The 16,822-nt window shown below is 40.5% G+C and overlaps 1 protein-coding gene across 10 annotated transcripts in view; it reads right to left on the bottom strand.

Annotated features, from left to right (window-relative positions):
* The window catches only part of PDE1C (phosphodiesterase 1C), a 317,833-nt gene that overhangs the window by 84,545 nt on the left and 216,466 nt on the right, over window positions 1–16,822 (bottom strand). The window lies entirely within an intron of this gene.

Genomic DNA, 16,822 nt, shown 5'->3' with positions numbered 1-16,822 from the left:
CAGAGAGGAGATCCCAACAGGGGGACCGTAACTGCTTGGAAAGCTGTGAAGTATTCCAGGAAGGCAAATATCCCTTTTCAACTCTTTTGTAGTTAGAAAGTTTCAGGTTTTACTGATGTACCCAGAATACATGGAACAAGAATCTTTTGGAGACAACATCTTACTGCAGCTGACAAAAACTGGTGTATGTAGTAACACAACACCAGGTTGTTAAGTGGTGGATTCATATTCCAGGAGCTTTGGAATAAATCTTTAAAATTTTGATCAGAAATTGTGACAAAGGAAATTTTTCACAAAGTTTCCTTAAGCATGTAATGCCTAATTGCAGTGTCATTCTGGCACTGCACTCAGTGAGAGAACAGTTTGTGGGTTCCCTGTAAACATTAGGGATCCTTCTAATACATTCTGCAAGAAATTGGGTTTGATCTCTTGGCCTCTTCCTCTTCTTGAGTAGTAACTTTCTGCCACTCAGTCATCTCCTTCACTTGCAAATGCCACCAGGTTTCAATGGAAGTGGGCATGCTTGAAAAAGGTCTTGTATTTACGTATGGGATAAGAATACAAGTTGCTACATCCACATAAGAATCCATGACTAATGATGTTAAGATTTATCTTAGATATACATATTTTTTTCCAAAATATTGTTAGCATTAACTTTAGGATGGGGATGCTATTTACTGCCCAGTTCATTACAGAGGTTCACTAGCTAAAACCAGAACATGAGATTGATTGAGGGCATTTGCGAGTTCCTATGGACGGAATGCCATCACAATTAGACACTCATGTGGAGCACTTTCAGCTTCAGCAAATCCTTGTCACTCCAACTCCAGAAGTCTGCATAAGAGGCACCTTATGCTACCAGCTTGTGTTTATGCAACTTTTGTTAGTCAAACTACCATTGAAAAACCAAGAGATTGATTTCAAAACCAACTCATTTGTGATAACATTCTTTTGATGCCCAACTCAAATTCATTTTCAAAAAAAAAAAAAGTAAATAAAATAAACTACAGGCTTTAGAAATTAACAAGATAGTAATCAGAATTATTCCTGAGTAGACCCAATTGCATAAATTCCAGCTTCAGTTTACATGTAGAAAAAGCCCAAGGGCTGCTACTACAAGCTGGGAAGACAAAATCTGCTGAATTGAGAGACAAAACAAATCTATGGTATGCATTCCTTTCCCTTTTCTGGCCAACTACCATAATTAACAGTAGGAAATTCATGAATAAGATTGAGAAACAGATGTTCACCGTACAATGAACCATGTTTCTATTCAAACACCGCTGCACAGAAATAGGTGCACATCTGCTATCTCACTCCAAAGTACAAACTCAAGAAATCTGATATTCCAGGGGTACACCACAGTTCAAGATCCTGTGCAGACCAGCTAAGCAGCAATCACATAGAAAGTCTGTCAGATGCCCCGGGATGGTATCCAACTGAGGTGTAAAGAAACCGTAGAACAAATGCACGTGATATTTAATGTTGCCCAAAAGGAACAAAAGCAGACTGCCTGTAGTACACCTCACCGCAACAGTCTCAGTCAGCTGGGTTGACAAAAGCCTCCATGATGTGCATCAAAGACCCTCTGGTGCTCCATTCAAGTAGCAGGCTGGGGAGACAGCTACAGAACACACAGAAAGTCATTGAGGATCTCACGGTGCTTCTTCACAACAGCAAGCACGATTCATTCCACTGTCTGCCACATCTCAGTCTAAGGCTGTGCAAATATAGCAGGTATGAACTACTGAGGAATAGACCAAGCTAGAAAGACAGCTTCAGCAGGAACCCTTAAACACAACAGAAAATACACTAACTGGCAGCCCACAACACAACGGGTTTGTATTAGACCGGACAGTTTTCTTTTCTTATTGCCTTTGTGCAGAAAAATTCAAGTGACAACTTCCAGAGGAGAGAAAATATGATTGTAACGAGCAGCCACTAGAATATACAGCACACCTGTGCTTCCCAAGTCATTGTTCGGCCTTCCTCTTGTGTCCAGAAATATCCTTCTTTTTTGAATGCCAAATAAATAAAGAAATAAATACAGCAAATAATGTTGTAATGCTTAGAAGCATGAGTATGCAACAGTGAAACTGTAGGATCCCTGAACTTGTTGAAATAAAAATCCAAAGGCAGCAAATGAGGTCTCCCAGAACCCAGCCTTTCAAAATCACTGGAGCTTTTTTATAAAAATGACGTCAGTTATGAAATCTCAGACACAAACCTAGGGACTGATGGCCACAAATGTTCAATTTGCATTTTTAAAAACAAGTACCTGAGATGAGCTGTATAGACTTCTGTTTGAGGCAACTGAGCACATATTGCCAGTTTATTGTTGACACATACAATGACGCATTCCTCTTTCTTTTATACAGACTGAATCTCTTTCTTTGAAACCACAATTATCACATTGCTTGATCCCTGAACAAGACTATTCTTCCAAATGATGCTAGCAGACTGCTTTTGCAAATCTGTATGTCAGAGGTCCACACCAGCTCTCTATTTAATGCTCATTGCAGAAATCAGGGAGAGTTAAACAGATTAATACCAAAATATTTCATTGTCGTCTTAATTGTCCCCCATCTGTTATCATTAAGATATCCACAGGAGAAAGTCTGTAAGTTTTTCACACTTTCCAGTTCCTAAAACCAACTATGTTCCAGAGCAGCTTTTAGAAACCCACACTCAGTGCAGAGCAGAGTGCATACATGGTGCGAAGTTCAGGCAGGAGCATGCCCTGCCTTCAGAGGTGTCCAGTAAACAAAGGAAGAAGTTGTTCCCAGGCTGCTTCCTTTCAGATAACTCTCAGTCATCAGCACATCCTGAGACCAAGATAAAGACTACAACTCACTTACACTCCACTAGCTATATATAGACAGGCACAGATCAACAGTACACTCCTCAAAGCTCTTTCTTGGGTTTGGCTTTCGAAAACTTGTCACAGAATCATAGAATTGTGTGAGTTGGAAGGGACCTTTAAAGGTCATCTAGTCCAACTCCGCTGCAATGATTAGGGACATCTACCATAGATCAGGTCGCTCAGAGCCCCATCCAGCCTGACCTTGAACGTCTCCACAGATGGGGCATCCACCACCCCTCTGGGCAACATGTTCCAGTGCTTCACTGCCCTCATCACAAGAAAACCTTTTTCTTGTATACAGTCTAAATCTCCCTTCTTTTAGCTGAAAACCAATTCCCCTTGTCCTATCACAACAGACCCTGCTAAAGCCTTCTTTCTTACAGCCCCCTTTAGATACTGTTTAGCTAATGCTATCAGGTCTCCCCAGTGCCTTCTCTTCTCAGGCTGAACAGCCCCAGCTCTCTCAGCCTGTTCTCGTAGGGGAAATGTTCCAACCCTTGGATCATTTTTGTGGCCCTGCTCTAGACGCACTCCAGCAGGTCCATGTCTCTCCTGTACTGAGGACTCCACATCTGGATGCAGTGCTCCAGGTGAAGCCTCACCAGTGGAGAGCAGAGGGGCAGGATCATCTCCCTTGACCTGCTGGCCATGCTTTTTTTACTTCTTTTATGTCTGCTTACTCTAATGAACCCTAAGGTTCATCTAGATCCTTAAGGCAGCTGTATGCACTTGACATCATCATCACTGATCCCACCAGAGATATGCCAGAAGATATGAACCAAAAATTTGGTGCTATATTTAAATTTCTGTTTAAAAATTGTGCAATTTCCTTTCCAGTTGAAGGCCTACACCTCTCCTTGGTAGATTTGGATATCCAGGCACGGAGGCTTCTAGACACATTAAACATGTGGCTCCTCATATTTCTGCCTCAGATTTCTATTCCAGACAAAATATTTATTGAGATTATTACAAAGCTAATCGACTGACATTTACACAGCTGAATCACTGGTATAAAATCAGAAAAATGTGTTAAATCACTGCTAAAATATTACTTATCATCATAGTTAAGGTCTATTACACACTTTTTGTAGCCTTGTGAAATCATTCTGAGAGTTCAGGAGTTCCCCACACTTCTCTGGTAATACTTTGTAAATGCATTTGGTACCTTAGGTACTTAATACACCTTTTCTCCACACAACTTCCCTCTTTCCAGTAAAATATTAACAAATCTTGTTAAAAAAAAGATGGTGCTTCTTTTTTCTTGTCACAAAGTTTGCTCTACTCTGCAAAATCATTCCCCCTTGGTGGTTCCAATGTGACCACTCACGCGGCCACTTTTTCTACCATTAATTATCTTTATTTTGGAGGGATCCGTTCCCAAAGTCAACATCAAACACTCTTCTGCCTTTTGCTGAAGTTTGGAAAACCAAGGCTGTCTGAAACTTTTAGCTGGACATGTTAAACGTGTTGAACTAGATATCCACCATGTAAGGATTCTTTAACCCAGGCACTAGCAGGAGAATCATAGAATCATAGAATTAGCAAGGTTGGAAAAGACCTACAAGATCATCCAGTCCAACCATGCACCTACCACCAATATAACCCTACTAAACCATATCTTTCAACACAATGTCTAAATGTTTCTTGAACATCTCCAGGGACAGTGAATCACAGTCTTCAGAGAGAAACACCAAGAAGAGGCAATTACAACATGAAAGCTGGAGGTTGACAAGACATCAGTTAAAAAATAGCTCTGAAAAGAGTTGCATTTTTTTTCAGAATAGTTGTCCACATAGTGGTCTTCATTGATCTACTACTAGTGAACCAAGCTTTTAAGTTTGCTAATAAACACATGATCTGGGTTTGTCCCTAAACCCCAGTCTGGCCACAGCAGCACTGATGGTTAAAATAAGTTAGAGGAAAGATTCTGAGCTATGCTTATTTCTCTGAGACTTCCATCTTCTATTTAGAGAGAAAGCTAGAAATGCTATACAAGCAACTTATGGACTCCAGGAATAAACTTTTGCATGGTGGAATTTTACCTCCTCATTTTAATTGCAATAACTAACCTCTCTTTTTCGGAAACAGAAAGAACAGTCAGTATGGATGCTGCAGGTAGTACAAATCACAAATTACAAATGGAAAAACTTCAGTATTCTATGAAACGTACTCAACAAACTGATGGGCCAAAAGTGCAATTGGCCAAATTTAGAGAGTGTGACTAGGAAAAGACCTCTTGAGGAAATGGAAACATTTGAAATTCATGGCTTCTTCACTGTAGCACAAAATAGATTACTAAGTAGACATGAAACAGTGCTAAGTTTGCAGTCAAAATTGTGAAAAGAAAATTGTGCAGCTGATGAAACAGTACATTGTAGGAAACATTTCATTCATGGCTGTTCATATAAGAAGGAACAAAGATCACCTGAGATTTCCTGCAGTCACTCAATGGAACACAAACAAAGCACTTCAGAAACATCTGCTAGAACTTACCCAAGGTTAGAAAGACATGAGAAGTGTCTTTGAATAACAGCATTAAGATGAGACAAAGAACAAGAAACAACTTGTAAAGATTGTTTATGAAAATAAATCTCTTATGCAAATTACTGTTTGACAGGGTCATATGCCTTCCATCTCCATTTCCTGCATGCACTGTTGTGTCCCACATGTTATGGAGGAGTGCCTTTGGTTGTAGATATCTGCAGGCCAATTAGCATTGCTCTCATGCTGTAAAGGCATGGAGAACTTCAGCTGTATTCACAGCTTTAACACCCAAACACTCTCCTGGCTCAGGCTCTGATGGAAGGAAGCATTAGCCCTCAAATAATCTTTTGCATATAAATGATTTCCTAGTTTTCCTAGTAAATTCTTATTCTTCAAATATTGTTAAGCAGGCAGACTGAAAATCACTGAATGGATTAGCTTAATATCTTGGCACCAACACTACCTTGTTTCTGCCCATCTTTCCTTCCTATTTTACTGCCTCACCCTCAACTTTGGCTCTACCATTACTGGTGGAAATTTCACTAGTAGGATCTCAGTGATTTGCTTTGTTTGACCTTCCTAAGTCCTATTTCTGCATTATACCAGTAAGATAGCACAAAAACATCAATACTGCAAAATGGGACAAACAGATGCTGAAGCTGTCAGAACCAGGCTTGGTTTGCCATTCCTATGGCAAACACTAGATGAACACTAGATGAACACTAACACTAACACTTCGATGGCCATAACGTGGATGCTCAGAGGTGCGCTCTAGCTAAAAACTTCTCAGGACCTTCTGTCCAGTACTGAACAGGGAAGTTTTCACTAATACCATGTCAAATGACAACAGCAAGGGAGCACCAGAGAAAGGGAAGAGGTGTATTAGGACAGCTAGTCTTTTCAAAACAATCATGCTGAACCCTACAAAGAACAAGGAATTTGTGCAAGTTACTGAATTGCCAAAGTTTGTCTTAATCTTCAACTAATAGAGCAAAACTTTTGAAGGCACAACTGACCTGCCTTTTCCCAGCTTTTCCCAATTTATGCTCCTGTGATATCTGTATTGGGTTCACATGGCAAAGTTTGGGTAGTGGGCAGTGCGCTCACAGAGGCAAGCCCTGCAGCTCCCCCATGTCAGATCAGAGCCAGCTCCAGCTGCTCTAAAAGGGACCCACTGCTGCCAGAGCTGAGCCATAAGTGATGCTGGCTGTGCCTCTGGGAAAGCAGATTTAAGAAAGTGAAAAACTGCTGTGCAACAGCAGCTGGGGGAGAGGAGTGAGAATATGTGAGACAAACAGCCCTGCCACCAAGGTCAGGGCAAGAGGTGCTCTGGGTGTTGGGCAGAAGTTCCCTGCAACCCAGGAGAGGCCCATGCTGGAACAGACTGTCCCACTGAACCCCATGGGCATAATGCACAGCAGATCTCCACGTGCATCCTGTCGAGTGAAGCCTGCAGTGGAGCAGAAGTCTGAGGGAGCAGTCGCCCGTGGGGACCTCTGCTGGAGCCATCTGATCCTGAAGGATGGGCCTTGTGGTATGGGGCTGTGTTGGAGCAGTGCTTGGAGAGCTGCAGCCTGTGGGAAGCCCACAGAAGATCAGTTTGGGAAGGACAGCAGCCCATGGGAAGGATCGCATGCTGAGACAGGGGCAGAGTGACTATGAAGGAGTGGCAGAGACAAAGCATTATGGACCAACTGCAGCTCCATTCCTTGTAGAAGAGGGAGGCAGAAGAGAGTAACTAGGAGAAAAGGTGTTTTTAGCTTACTTTCAGCTCTCACCATTCTACGCCGTCACTAATCTTCTCCAGACAGAGTCTGTTCTGCCTACAATGGTAATCAGTGAGTGATCTTCCTGTACTTATCTTATTCCCCGAGGGGTTGGTGCTGGGGCCAATACTCTTTAACATCTTCATCAGTGACATCGACAGTGGGGCTGTGTGCACCCTCAGCAAGTTTGCTGATGACACCAAGCTGTGGGGTGCGGTCTACACACCAGAGGGACAGGATACCACTCAGAGGGACCTAGACAGGCTTGTGCAGTGGGCCCAGGTGAACCTCATGAGGTTCAACAAATCCAAGTGCAAGATCTTGCACCTGGGTGGAGGCAACTCCCATTACCAATACAAACTGAGGGATGAAAGGATTGAGAGCAGCCCTGCCAAAAAAGACCTGGGGGTACTGGTGGATGGCAGGTTGGACATGAGCCAGCAGTGTGCCCTCACAGCCCAGAAAGCCAACTGGTCAAGAAAGGTGATCCTGTCCCTCTACTCTGCACTGGTGAGGCCTCATCTGGAGTACTGCGTCCGGATGTGGAGTATTCAGTACAGGAGAGACATGGACCTGTTGGAGTATATCCAGAGAAGGGCCACAAAAATGATCCAAGTGATGGAACACCTCTCCTATGAGAAAACGCTGAGAAAGCTGGGGCTCTTCAGGCTGGACAGGAGAAGGCTGAGAGTTGACCTGATAGAATCCCTTCAGTATCTAAAGGGGAGCTACAGGAAAGAAGGGGACAGATTCTTCAACATGGTCTGTGGTGACAAAACAAGGGGAAATGGTTTCAAGCTCAAAGAGGGTAGATTTAGGTCAGATATAAGGAAAAACTCTTTTACAGTGAGGGTGGTGAGGCAGTGGAACAGGTTGCCCAGAGATGTGGTTGACGGCCTGTCCCTGGAGACTTTCAAGGTGAGGATGGATAAGATCCTGGGCAACCTGATCTAGCTGTAGCATCCCTGTTCACTGCAGGGGAATTGGACTAGATGGCCCTCACAGGTCCCTTTCAACTCTAAGGATTTTATGATCCTATGATTTTAACCTATGAGTTCTTTTCATCATATTTTCTCCCTCTGTTCTGCTGAGGAGGGGGAGCAAGAGAGAGGCAGATAATGCATGGCTACCTACCAGCACTAAACCAGAAAATCATCATTCCAGCCTCCCCTGCCACACCGCATGCTAAGCATGCAAATTTCTGAACAGCTCAAGTCAGAAGTGGCAATGGCAGATCTGAATGGGATCTATGCTCTTCTGGTTTGTCATTGAAGTGTGGAATTCTGTTTACACCAGGCGTGTCCAATCCACAGCCTGCAGGTCGCGTGTGGCCCTGGACAGCTAGCAATGCAATCCCACAAAATCATAAACTTTTAGAAACTACTATGCAATTTTTAGTGATATTTTTCATGAGTCAATTGTGCACAGCTCAAGCACAGACTGCAGAGGTGACAAGAGAACAGCATGGACAGGAGGGATCAGTGCAGTGGTAACTCCACAACTCGCACCTGCCACATATACACAGTCAAACTGAAACCCACATGTATTACAAATTACACATGATTGTACCACTCAGTGAGTAAAAAGAGTTATTGCCGATAATATTTCAACCTACCTATGTGCCTGTGAATACATGCAGTTTTTGTTACTACACAGATATGTACGTTTTCTTGTTTAATTATTAAACCTGGGCTTGTGTTATTCTGAAAAATAATGTAATAAGTTAACATATTCACTGCAGAAGAAATATCCAGAATATTTGTGTGGTGCTGATAAATGTTATCATTTTCAGCATCTCAAAAGGCTCACAAAAAGTATAAAATAATTAGCGGTATGTTTTTTCAGCGGACTTGACTGCTCATTTAAATGAGCTAAACTTGTGTCTTCAAGGTGAAAATCAACTATGCCATGTTTCAAACCATAACAGTGTTCAGAATGAAACTTAAATTATGGCAAGCTCAAGTTATGGCAAATAATGTCATGCATTTTGATACACTGGCTTACCACAGACCTGTGAACAGCGAAAAATTTGCAGCTGTGCTTTCCATTTTTATAAAGGAATTTAAAAATAGGTTTCAAGACTGCCAAAAAAATCATCAATTTTTTCTATATTTGTGACTCAATTTTCAGTCAACTTAAACAAAGCACCTGCAAATTTTCAAATGGAATGTACAGAACTGCAATCAGACATACATCTCAAATAAAAATCTGATCGTGTCGCTTTACCAGATCTTTATAAGACCTATCCTACTCCTGACTTTACAGTCATGCCTTATTCATGTCATTGCTTTTTGGCAGCACATACATTTGTGAGCAGCTGTTTTCAAGGATGAAACACAGAAAGTAAAATCAGATCAAACATCTCTGATGAACATTGTGAAGCTCACTGAGAACTGCAACCATTCCATTGAAACAGACACTGATGCGTTAGTTTCACAAAAATAAGGTTAAATATTCCACTAGTTTTATGTTTGTTGCCCTCTTTTTTATGTTTTAATTTTTAAAGTATCTTTAAAAAGTTTTGTTACTTATAAATATTAATTACATTATATATTCTAGATGAGGCCCAAGACAATTTCTGTTCACTCAGTGTGGCCCTCCTCTGGCACAGGCTTGCTTCCACAGGCAAGCAAACAGGCTGGACACCTATCCTTGACACATTCTGCCCCACTGTGCAGTGCAAAAAAGGGGTTAGAGCTCAAGCTACATAGAGTCTGTTTGCATTTGTTTTACACAGTAAGCTACTCCAGCTTAAGATGAACACTGAAAATATTTCCATCTACAACTGTGACAAAACAGAACTCAAGACACACTAATTAAGCCACCGCTTACCTCAGTGAGGATATAATAGTCAAGCACTGGGTACAAGCAGTGATATTGATATGAATCACTGCAAGCTAAGCAATTAGCAAGGAAGCATTCTTAAAAACACATTTTGAGGCTGGAATGGCAACTGGGTAAAGGCTCGTTGTTATCACATGTCTTTTGTCCTTTAAAGGCATTTTTGGAAACATGAACTAACATGAACTGTGTTCGAGATTGTAGTGGTAGTTTCAGGATAAGTTCCTGGTCTCCGACTAGAACAGAAAAACTTGGTAGGTTTGGGTTATATGATACAAAAACTCTGATGGCTCCCAGAAGGTTTTACTTATCCCTCAAAAATCCTTAATCTTAACAATGTACTACTGTTCTCTTATAGTATTGGCTGGATCTAAAAGGATCCAAAATAAACATTATTGTTTGTTTTTCCCTTGAGACAGTAATTTTGAATAGCTAGTAAATTCACAGATTAATCAAAGGAGTTTCCATGTAAGAATAACAATAAAGCAAAAAAAAAAAGTTTAGTTTCAGCCTACAGGATATTTCTTAACGTCATTTTCTAAGAAAACAATGCTGATTCAAACTTTCCGTCTATCACCAGGACCCCATGAAACTATCAGTCAATCTCAAACAACACCAAAGAGTTTTCTAAAACATTAAGTCTGTACAAATTGCGTGATGACAAACAGCCAACGTACATGACCTCTGCGGAGGAAATCGCAAATTCACCACCACTGTTACACAACAAAGAATCTGAAGAGAGCTCTGGCATGAAAGAAACCAGGCTTCATCTGTGCCATGCTTGCAGCATTTAGAGGCTCCGTGAGAGAACAGTACTGTCAGCCCACCCATACCTCTCAGCAAACGAGAAAACCCATGTTATCCAGCTGAACATGTGTGAGATATTCAACCATCCCCCCCACCCAAAAAAAAAGCATATAACTTTCTCCCATATTTGGAAAATAGCTTTGAAAAGCTGCCTCTAAAAGCACCACTGACACTCCGAAAAGCTGGAAACATTCATAAAATGCCAAGAAAAGTTCCACTGTCAGAAGAACTGCCCACAAAACTTCATGTGCGTGGATTAAAACTGAATTGGAGGGAAAAATCTGATTGTGAACATTATGTTCTTTTGACTTATGGTTTACACAGGTGTAGTCAGAACTGATGCTCTGAAAGCACACCAAAAATATTCATGCTCATATGGTATTCCTCTCCAGTGCAAAATCTGGACCAACTATGTTCCTACGTAAACATCGCTTGTCTTTCAAATTACAGACGCATAAAGTTACACTTGCAGTGTTTTCTTTACTTTGGCACTTTTTCAAAAAATGTGGAGATGCAATGGTCAGGCGCTGAAGTGTAAGAGAGCTATCCCCATAGTCAGGAGGAGCTCTCTTCCTACTTAGATCATTAAGTATTTGAGGAGAAGAAAAAAAGCAGGAAAAAGAAAGCAACAAACTTTTGCAAATGGAAATATAAAATTGTACTACATCCCTATCCCTTACAGTGTTGAACAAGACACGCAGATTTAAAAACAGTTAATGTTTTAGTCATGAGAAAGTTCTTCTTTGTAAACATGTAGCCTTACACTGTTGTCAGCATCAGGCGGGTGTGAGAAGTGTGCACCTGAGAAAACTTAACATTACATTCAAAGGGGAAGGGCTAAGGAGGCCTCTGTTAAGTTCTTTTAGGAACGAAGAGGATAAAACCGTATTTGTGCTGTTCCCACTCCTTTAAAAGGGACAATAGATCTACTTCAAAGCCCAGAACTGATGAAATTACACGTTAGGCATAAATTCCAATTTCTTTACTTATAAGTAGCACTCTGGAAAGAGTTTTCTCCCTAGGTCTGGCATTCTTTAGGATTAGCACTTTCATAACTGTTTTTTACAGATGGAAAGTCCAACTACGATATTTTACTTCAATTTACCAATGGCCCTTGTGGAAATGCTGAATTTGTATGGGATATTAGCTGACATCACTACATAAGCACTTGTGATACCTGCAACAAAACTTGCTTGAGGTTCAGACTCACCATCAGTGTTGTCCCAGTGAATTTCCAACTACAGTCAGGATAAATTTTTACATTAAACAAAACAAAATGAAACAAAAAAAAATAGGGGAGAAAGTGTTGGATTCTGCTCAGTGAAGTCAGGACTTCCAAACAAAACAAACAACAACAACAAAAAACCCTAGACTCTATTTCACCATGTTGTTAATATAACTTGTTTGCATTCAGTAAGATGCTCCTCCTGCCAGGACTGTAACAGCACTGAAAAACACAAAACAGAGTACCTACCTACTGTGTAAGTACTAGCATAGGCAGAAAACTCATCTCAGCCTACTGGCTACAAGCTAGCCCAATCACCAGCTGGTAAGAAATACTTAAGTTAATCAGCTGCAGTCCAGCAGGGAGCAGCATGAAGCATGCTAAGGTGTGTGAGATTCTGAATTCTGAACAAAACCCTCATGAAGTTACATCCTAGGATGTTATTGCTATATAATTACTATTATTATTGTCACTGCTGACCCTACTGCAATACTGATTTTTCCAGAGCACCACTGTAGGGAATTTATTTTGAAAATAATTTTACATCATGCTGCACTGAACTATACAGAATCTAAAAGCACCGGTAACATAAAGAACATAGAGAAATAGGGGAAACATTTCATGGCGATACAGAAAGCCTGCTTGTGCTGAGTGCTCTGAGTAACCAATACAGGAGAGCATTCTCCAGTGCCAGATGGGCTCAGCTGTATGTGGACCCTACTGAGCCCTGAGAGCACACCATCTGCTTCCTCAAAGGTAGGCTGGTGAAAGCACTATTAGAGGTCATTTTGGAAATGCATGATTCTGGGGAGAAGAATGGATTTTTAAATAGAACTCAGGAGTATTGATTCAGGGAAAACCACACAAAACTAAACTTTGAATTCAGTCCCGATAGAGATGGAAGCTGTAGGGCAGACTGACTATTCTGGGAGTCGAGACAATGCAAAATTACTTCATGTACTACATTAAGTGCATTAAGTGTAACTGAAGAGACAATACAGGCAGGAGTGAACCACAAAATACCATGCATTCTGTATGGAAAATGTAAGAGAGGATAGGCAGCAGTTTGGAAAAGCTTTCAGCATGAGGCATCCTAAAGGGAGTACTTTTAAAACACTGCCTCCAAAAGAAGTACAAATCCCTCTTTACCCTGCATGATTCCACACAAGAGCATTTTCATAGAATCACAGAATGGCTTGGGTTGGAAGGGAACTCAAGGATCAAGCTCCAACCGCCCTGCCGTAGGCAGGGCCGCCAACCTCCACATCTAATACTCGACCAGGCTGCCCAGGATCCCATCCAGCCTGGCCTTGAACACCTCCAGGGACGGGGCATCAACCTCTCTGGGCAGCCTATTCCAGCACGCTGTCACCCTTTTGGTAAAGAACTTCCCCCTGATATCCAACCTAAATCTTCCCTCCTTCAACTTAAAACCATTTGCCCTTGTCCTGCCATTGTAAAGAAAAAAAAAATAAATTTATTCAGCTTGTGGTTAGGTGAGCTTCCTGCCACTTGCTGCCACTTGAATCAACAAGCCTCAAGGCACTGCATCTAGGCTGGGATCTTGTAATTCCTCTTCCAGACTTCAGTTCCTTCCTATTTTCTACACTGTTCACCTTATATTTTACTTAAATTCCCAGTCCAGCAGAAATCACCCAAAGACCAACAGTTTATATGTCCTGCTTGGCTCCACAACCATTAAATTTTCTTTTTTTGCAGTTCAGTATTTTGAGTCATGTCTTCCACTGCTGCCACGTGTCAATGTGGAACTTTCAGTTCTCCAACTTACGCTTGCAAACATATACACACTGGAATCTTAAGAACAACTCAGAGCAGGATAGAGCAATGCACAGAACTGAGAAAATATTAGGTTGATAAAGAAAAATACCACCAAATTATTGGCCATAAGGAGGAAAGAAAGAGGGCAGAATAACAAGAAGCATCTGATGTAACACTAGAGCTTGTGGGTGACGCGTTCTGCTTTGCTACAATTTGTAGGTTGTTTTTTTAAACTCCATCTCACTTCCAGGAAATAAACTGTCATGAGAATGAAGGCTTACACTGATGAATTTTTTTTTCAGTGTTGTTTTGTCTTATGAATATAAAAGCTAAAGAGATAACAGAAATATTGAATTTGATTAATTTTACAATTACTGTGTCAATAAAAAGAGATTAGATATTTTCCCATCATCTTTACAAAGGAAGTGTAATAATCTCTCAAACTCTTCTTCTTCAGTAATCACTGAACATACAATGAGAAACTGAAATGTCACTATATACTTAAGTCTACAGCTGGGAAAGTTCGCATGGTTTGGAAATTTCCTTGTTGATCTCCAGGTCACAATGTTCACCCATTTTTCATGTTCGTGGACCAATTTCCACGTGCTGCAAAGTATCTGAATGTTATTTAGCTTATTATAAAATATTTAAATATTTATCATATTAAAAGATACAGTGTAGGTTGTTTATCCCAGCAAGCACAGTATAGGCAGTATTTCCATCTATCAGCATGATATTTTCACTTGGTGTGGGTTAACAGTTTGAGCAAGGAAAGGTTCTACATGCTACAGTCAGACACATCATATATAAGTATAACCAAAATAATTCTCTGAATTATTACTCAGATCTCAGTCAGGTAAATGACTTTATTGGAACACCACAGTGGAGATCTCTGTTTTCCACCCCACATCTGAGCCCTTGAAAAATGATAGTTAATCTATGGTGGATTATTTCATTTCCTAGAGGAGCCAATTCACATTCAAGTCCTTAAATTCCAGCTTCCAAATATTTCTGAAAATAGACAGGATATTTTGACTAGCAGCTTTAGATCAGAGGTTAAAAAAGTGAAAAGTACAGCTATTTCATTTTGTTTGCTTTTTTTTCTTTTTAAGAGTACTGGAAATTAACATAAGGTATATTTTTGGGGATGATTTCTAACAGCCTTGAGAGCCTAGAGATCAATTTTGTAGAGCAGAAAGAGCTGTTAAAATTCCTAAAAATAACGTCTCCTCATCTAAAAATAACACACCGTGGAAGTCTAATATCTGAAGCCTTTTTAGGGTTGGTAACCAACATAAGCAATAATAAAATGACCATCATTCTATTTCAATGTTTGAAAAAAATGTCACATTTTTAACCCTGCGGGACCATGAACTGAAAACAGTTGAATAAGTCCAATGACTTTTGAGTGCTCCAGTTACAATACTCAGTAATGTAAATAATCTTGATATTAAATACCTCTGCATTCCAATAAACTAGCTTTGTATAGCTCACAGTCACAAGAGAACTGAAAAACAAGCTTCCTCCGATTTCATACTTCAAAGTGTATACTTTCATGAAATTATTTTAAGGAATTGTATGATTTTCAATATAAATCCAGCACTGAATTTCCTTATCTTCAAAATAAAACGAAATGGCAATGAAGTCAGTAACTAGGTAATTACACTGAAATACATTCCCTTAGGGGAACATTATTGAGACTGAAGAACAGTTTGTTGAATTGGAAGCTACTGCCTGGGTAACAATGGTTTTAGAAGAATAAAACGGAAGACCTAAGACTGCTTTTATAAACAGCCGGAAGTCCGAAGATTTATTTGCTGCATTTATACACAGTTGAAAATCCTAATATTTATTTGTATATAAATTGCTGAAAGCATATCAGCACAACACTATCTCAGTAAATATGAGAGTAGTTAGTGATATCTTCTTAAAATTTAATCTATTTCTTGCACAATAGTCCCAGATGACATAACACACCTGCTTTCCTTGTGCTTTCCTCACATATTAAAACCTGATACACATACAGATTGTAAAAAGGCATAGCTTGAAAATATTTTACTTGTCTTTGTGTTTTTTTCTATTAATGAGACTTACAAGATCTTTCTTATTAAAATAAGATAATTAGTCTTCCATATAATTCTGAATACCTGCCCTGTCAGCTTGGAAGAGTCCTGTCTCTGCTTCACAGAACCTGCACAGCTCCACAGAAAGTGGATACGCGATACAGAAAAGTTAATCTCTCTCTCTTTTGATGTCAGCAAGCAATACATGCCCATTCCCCTGTGTCTCTGGCTATATTTCTCCCAGCAGCACTTGTGTCAAGTTAGGAAACACAACCCATGCTAACACAAATAACATAAAAGGAAAGACATAGACCAGGTTCTACACAGTGCTGTCATGCGCTACACAGGTCCTTAAAGACAACCTCCAAAGTGCCATACAGGGGAACACTGCAGCCCAGGCTAAAAGATTAAACCACACCCCACACACCCCACAGCTTCTACAGTCTCTCACCATTTGATTACACTCACAAGACAAATGTGGCTGCCGGCTGAAAGCTTTGACCTGGGTCAGAGCCCCGACAGGGGCAAAGATCAACACCCAGGCACTCATCATTCAGAAATACTGCAGTAGGAGTGGCTGTATTTCAGACATGTACACTCATGAAAACCAGAGTCTCTCCAAGATTAACTGCCTGTAGGTATGTAGCGTATTACATCTCTCAAATCCTGCAGCACTTATCCATGTAAGCAATCTTAGCCACTGGTTTGATGAAGAAAAGTAAAAGTTTCACATTTTGATCTTTTCCACAACCCTTATCTCAACAACTTTTAAGTGGGATGACAGCTTGAAGAGATTAGATATACTCCACAAACCCTATCTCATGCTTCCTGAACGAGGAGAAACTTGGTGTCTGCAGCTGCGGTGGCTGTATGTGCCCCTTTCCCTGTTTGTTCCCCATACACCCATGAAAATAAAATTCAGATTCACTCCAGTGACTATGAGCTGCCTCATTTTACCACAGGGCAGATGTTCTATTAATTTCAAACAACCCTG

The sequence above is a fragment of the Numida meleagris genome, chromosome 2 (assembly GCF_002078875.1).
Source record: "Numida meleagris isolate 19003 breed g44 Domestic line chromosome 2, NumMel1.0, whole genome shotgun sequence".
Lineage (NCBI taxonomy): Eukaryota > Metazoa > Chordata > Aves > Galliformes > Numididae > Numida > Numida meleagris.
The sequence above is the reverse complement of the archived record's forward strand: the minus strand, read 5'-3'. Positions and strand labels throughout refer to the sequence as shown.